The 6,783-nt window shown below is 30.4% G+C and overlaps 1 long non-coding RNA gene across 1 annotated transcript; it reads left to right on the forward strand.

Moving 5' to 3' along the window:
- Positions 1-3,186: 3,186 nt before the first annotated feature.
- Positions 3,187-4,791, forward strand: LOC131146899 (uncharacterized). The gene is made up of 2 exons (XR_009134487.1): positions 3,187-3,368; positions 4,548-4,791. It is a non-coding gene; the product is annotated as an uncharacterized LOC131146899 (long non-coding RNA).
- The last annotated feature ends 1,992 nt before the right edge of the window (positions 4,792-6,783 follow it).

A 6,783-nucleotide genomic window follows, 5' to 3' on the forward strand; every position in this document is an offset into this window, starting at 1 on the left:
TGCCAAAGAAAACTACCTAAATTTTAAACTATTGCTTTCTTAGAACCTAGGACTAATTAATTGATAGAGATTAGGTAGATTTAACTATACCTAGGCAAAAAGGGATAAGTGTTGACTAAGTGAGTTTATATAGTGAAAAATTAAAGACACTTGCCATAATAGAGCTCAAAGCGTAAAAACCCAGTTTTTTAATAATAATTGGTTGATCACTACACTAGGAACTTTAGAAAATCAAACCAAAATTGAAGAGTTCAAATGTTAAAACCAATATGATCTTTTAATTGTATATATCCTTGTTGATTGGTTGATTTATTTTAAAAGTATTGGTTATAGTTTATGAGATGAAGTAGCATGCACACTCTCACAAGTTCTCTATTCAAGTTTGTTCTTTAGGAATAAATTTATAAGTGACAATAGAAAAACCTTGTATTTTTTAGATGAACATCCTAGGTGTTGACTCTGTGAGTCCGATCTCAATTTTGATGTTGACAAAACACTGGGAACTTATGTGTGTATTTAGCATATGCACAAGTCTATGATTGAAATCACACATAAGGGACAAAGAGCACATAGGCCAAGACGGATTATATACATTCACCTGGCGTACCTCGTTCAGTGAAGAGCATGAAGACTGAAGACTTTTCTGTTTTTCATTATAATTGCATTTTAGATTTTAGGTTTATAATAATGGACCGTGTTATAGGCATATTATGCATGATAAGGGTTTAAGTTCAAAGGACTTATACTGACCTTAGGACCCCTATTTCTGCATAAAATCTGCTCTATTGTCTTAAAATTAATCATTATATGAATAGGGACAATCTTATAAGAAGAAAAAGGACCGAAATGCCCAAATTGGCATGTTCGGTCGACCGAACCCTAAAATTCAGGGCCCTTCGATCGACCGAACATCCCTAGGGTCAACAGTTTGACCCTTTGGTCGACCGACTAGAAATGTAAAGTAGCCCCCTAGTCAACCGAATGGACACGCGGGAAGTCCCAACGTCCTGCTCAACCGAACCACCAAGTTCAAAAGGACTTGGTCGACCGAAGTTCATAAAGTTTGGTCAACCGAACTCAGTTTGATCGACCAAACCTCAGAGTTCAAGAATCGCCTCAAGTATGGTCGACTGTACTTGTAGTTCAATTTTACCTTGGTCGACCGAACTTAGCACCACGGTCGACCAAACCACAAAAGTGGTCGATTGAACCTCTCAGGTTGATCAATTTTTTTACCGAGGTAAATCTTGGTTAATTTTAATTAAACTCACTTAATATTTTTCCAAAATACCCAACGTCTCCCCAACGACTATAATTCTTCCCATCTCTATAAATACCCCTTCATTTGCAAAATTAAAACAAGATTAGGGTGTTGAGATTAGCTTAAATTCTCTGAAAATCTTTTTGACCAAAATCATCCATACTTCCATATTTCTTCAAATCCATTGCCAAAATCCACTCCCTATATTCATTAGTTATTTATTTTGAGTGAGATTGTTTTTACATACTCATTATACATGCTCACACTCTCCTTTACTTATATTTCATAGTGTATTGATTTTTGAAGAGTTGCTTGAGGTTTTTCCCATAATATTTCATTCATAAATATTTGATTGGGAAAAACCCTTACGTGGCTTAAGATCTTGCATCCTCATTGCAAGATTCATAAGCTTGATTTGTGCTTTGACGAAAATATCTTCAGCAAGCTTAAAACCTTATTATCTAATATGCTTTGCATTTGATAAATATTTTTGTGATATTTGTTTAGGGTTATAAAGACTGTTTAATTGTGCACACTAGAAGCATATTAGCTCGGTATCAGAAGTTTCACTCTCACATACTCACATTGATATATATCCTATTATGAGTTAACACTTGGTTAACAAAATCTCACTTGAACTTAATATCCTATCATATGTGAGTGTATTATTTGGTTGAGCATATTGGTGCAAATCGGCTTAGTGTAAGAAGCACTTTACTTGTATACAAATCATATTGTGAATCTATTGTATTCCAGGCGTGGACCTAAAGAGTGAGACTAGCCCTGTTGAATAGTCCCAGAATGGCTTAGACTCGGTTAGGAAAGTTAGGTGCATCATCCTGTTAAGGTGTTGTATTAGGTGCTGCTCCACCCGTTAAGCGAGCATTAGTGGAATCCTCTTGCTTGTGAGCTTGAGGCGAGGACATAGGTAGTGTTGGCTGAACCCTAATAACATATCGTGCGTGTACTTTATATTTTTGCAATTTATTTTTCGCACTTTCATTTTCAGCACATGTATGTTATATGTTTGATTCATTATATGCTTTACATGTGTTGATTGGGTTTATGATTATTTAGACAGACCCTAGGTTGTGGTTATACTGCTGCTAGTTTAGTTGGACCTAGGAGATACAAGTTTAAATACTCAATTCACCCCCCTCTTGGGAATACACCAATTCCAACACTAGGTTATCCACTTTTGATTATAATCTTAGAAGCATGCCCAAGTAACCCACCTCTTATAGACAAGGGATGTCTTCCTTAGTCATATGAACATATGATGATAAAACTTATAAATATGCATAGTCAGCATATTTTTTTTGCATAAAATTGAGTCTTAGGGAGATTAATCTTAGTTTATGGTTTCTTCCCATTAGTGGTTAATCAGGAGAACATGTCTCCTATCACCAAAAGCTTTTTAAAGCTAAAAGAATAGTTCCCCTCTTTTTGATGATGATCAAAGGGGAAGAAGTAGGTTGGTGTTGTAGAATGGGTACTATAGGAGGGTGTATTAAGTACAAATTTGTTGTGTTGCTTAAAACGTTTTTAATGAAAGTTCAGATTTGTTATTTAATATGTTTTAATGAAATTTTAGTTAATTTGTTGTTTTTTATTAATATAAAATAAACTTTCTAGTTTGAATAATTGCACAGCTCCAATGAATATAAAATTGAATGATTTATTTATGCCTTATATGCATATAGTAGGGGGGGGGGGGAGCAAAATTACATCTTATTCAAATCATATGCATAAATTAAGGAGGGGCTTTCAATTATATCCAATGAAAACACCAATGGTTTGCCATCATCAAAAAGGGGGATATTGTTAGTCTAGGTGGCTACATGATCCTAATTGTCGTATTTTGATGATAACAACCCATTAGTGGTTCCAAGTTAAACTAATTTTTGCATACTAAGTTGTCGCAGGTATAAGTGGTGAAATCACATAGATATGAGTTTTAGTGCAAAGATCAAGCAAACATTCTTATAGGCAAAGATCGAGTGGTCAAATCAAGAAGGAAAGATCAAAGTGGACAATCACTCAAAAGGACTCAAGCACAACCATCAAAGCAAATGTAAAGTCACATGTATAATGGGGAGTGTTTGAGGTAGTGTTTATTGTAACTCTTGTAGTTCTGATTCGAGTAAGTTTATTTAGTAAGAGTTGAGCAAATTGCATGTGCATACTAGTTCGTAAGAGTAGATAGGATATCACTAAGTCATAAGTTTAGTACTTATGAGTTTTCAAAGTCAAAACAAGAGTTATATAAAAATATCCTTTACTCAAATGTATTTTTATATAGGACAAGTTTTAAATCATATTAGTGTTATTATCTTTTAAAAACTTGGTCCTTGTTGGGTTTAAAACCTCATTTATGTATCTCTCAAATTTTCTAAACACCTTTCAATATTTGGATCATAACTTTTGTTAGAAGACTCAAAAAAGAGCGATCTTGGATTTGAAATTGGGCCGCATGCTAATTGGGGAATGGCTTTTGGAATGGTTTAAATTAAAATTAGGCCAATTTGGGCCATGAAAGAAAAGAAATAGGCTAATTGGGCTAGGCTAACCCAAGTCAACATTGACTTGGGGCCAAAGAGCCAAGTCGATGAACCTGGACTCAAGTCAATTTGACCCAAGTCTCTTGGGTCGGATCTAAAAGTATTTGGGTATAGGTATGGGGTAATCGGGTATGGATGTTTGGATCTGGGTCAACACTCAGTTGGGGCATTCCAAATTTGGGTGAAATACCTAAATCCTATTAGGTATATTCTGAGAAAATTATTTTCTACTCTATTGAAATACTAACTACAGAATTCAAAATTCAACATCAGCTAAAAATTTTAAAAGAAATAATGCAAAATTAACTGGTACCTACCTCTGCTTTTGAATTCTCCACTCTGCAATTTCTTCTTCCTTTTATCTAAGCCTCTTGAATTCCCTTATGTCAATCCTTCACCGCTTTTGCACTTCAAGCCTCTAGATCCTTTACTTTTCTTATCCATCTCAATTTCAAATCTCTAGACCTCTCTTCTTGATCCTCCCAATTCTTTCTCAAATTTCTCAATGAACAATTCCTTTTCTTTACTCTCTCTATGTCTTCGTCTCATTGTCTTCCTTCCCTTAGAAGCCCACTACTTTGAGGTTTTGGGGAATCACTTAATTTAATATTGATTAGATGAATCAACACCTAATTTAATCAATCAAATTTAATTTAAATTGACTCACATGTTTTAATTCACAACTCCTACATGTCTAATTGCATATCTTCATTTTGTGTTTGCAGGTTTGAAGTTGAAGATGTTAGCCCACCAATTTTATTTAATTTTTTATTTTTTATTTTTTTATTTTCAATGTAAAAGTTTCATTTTCCTTGTATTTTTTCATTTTTTTCTATATTTTCCTCATTTTATTGTATTACTGGATTCCACCCATTTTGTATCATGTGAGCTTCGGACAAAATGGGGTGTCTACACTAACAATATGAAATTGCAACGTTATATCTTTTTAGCATGAAATTTGAATGTAAATACAACCTTATCATTAGTAAAGGTGCATAGGAAAAACACATTTGGAATATACTATTCCATTAAACATTACCTTTAAAACACATAATACGAATAATATTTAGGTATAACTTTTTTGTGTGTTTTTAGTGAGATTATGTGTCATATGTATGTATTTCGATAATTAGTTTTGATAATAAAATCATTATTTTATATTAATTGTTTAACATAATTGACAAATATTGATAAATTTATATGAATAATGTAATATGTATATAGCGTATAACTTTAAAAATAGTATGGACTTATATATATGATATATATTTATTTTTGGTGGATCAATTTGAATATTAAATTAATTAAGAAAAATAAAATACAGACATAAATCATAATAATACTAAATGAGGATTTAAAATGTAAAATTTGAGTAAAATTTAAATATTTTATTTTATAATATATAAAAAAGTTGAACACTTATTAAATTACATGCGTTTATGTATTTATATATATATATATATATATATATATATACATACATAATTGTAATTTTTTAATATTAGAACTTTTTGGTGGAAGTTAACTGAGAAAACAATCACTTATTCCAATTTGAATGTATATAATATGTAAATAGAATTGTAACACTATATATTTCTATATTGTTGAATAATATTAATTAAAATTAATTCTATAATTTTAGTGGAGAAGAATTTTATTATACTGTATATATTATATTGAAATTTTAAAAATATTTTCAATTATTTATACTAATTTTAATGTATATAATGTATGTAAACCAAATGTAACACGATATATATATTTTTGAAAAATATAAATTAAAAATAATTTTATACTTTTGGTAGATGTAAGTTTAAAAAAAATAAAGTAAAAATTAATAATTTGAATTGATTTTATAATATAAAAGTAATAAAAAAGAAAGTAATGAGAAGCAGTTGAGTTGGAAATATTTTTCAAAAAATTATTTAGGGAAATTAATTAATGTTGTAATTTTTTAATTTTGTCTAATAAAATAGAAATACTTTTGAAATAATTTTTCTGAAAACTTAATAAAATCAATACAGAGAGAGAAATTTAGTGGAGTTCTATATGGGACAAAGAAAAAGGAAAAAGTTTTAAAAATAAAATTTAAAAACTATTAAAAAATTAGTGGTGGCCACATGGGCCCCTCCTAAGAGAGAAGAGAGGGGGGGGGGGGAAAGAAGGTTAAAAAAAATATGGAGTCTGCATACCCCCTCTCCCGGCCATGTACCAAAAAGAATATTAAAAAAATAGTGGGGCTTGCATAGCCCCCTCTAATGCAAAAGATGGAAACAAAAAATAAAAATAAATAAAAGCCCCCAAAAATTATTGGGGCCTACATGGAGCCCCCTTTGATCTTTGATGTAAAAGACATAAGCCTAAAAATATAATCAATAAACCCACATCATTTGTCTACGTTGGGTTGAATTTAGAGGTTCATAAATCATATATATTACAAAGATTATATGTACTTCATGATGGGATAATATAATAAAAAAATACATATGAAATAAAATAAAAAATAAATCTAAATATTAAGACCAATATTAACAATACAAAATTGCAATAATATATAATTAGCATGGAACTTGAACGTACATGCAATCTTACCATTAGTAAAAGTGTATAGAAAAGGAATATTTGGAATAAACAATTTTGTTAAATAGTACCTTTAAAGCACATATAGGACAAAAAATATTTAAATATTTTTTTTTTGTATTTTTAGTGAGATTAATTGTCAATTAAATCTCGATAAAAACATATTAATCTAACTTCTTTAATCAACGAAGAACTTGAAAAATACAAAATTGCAATAATATATCATTTTAGTATGGAACTAAACATTATACTGAAATACATAGAATATAAATAATATTTAAGTTTAACTTTTCTGTATGTTTTTAGTATGATTAATTGTCAATTAAATCACTTAAAAAATATATTAACTTAACTTCCTTGATCAACTGATAATTTTAACAA

The sequence above is a fragment of the Malania oleifera genome, chromosome 13 (genome assembly GCF_029873635.1).
Source record: "Malania oleifera isolate guangnan ecotype guangnan chromosome 13, ASM2987363v1, whole genome shotgun sequence".
Lineage (NCBI taxonomy): Eukaryota > Viridiplantae > Streptophyta > Magnoliopsida > Santalales > Ximeniaceae > Malania > Malania oleifera.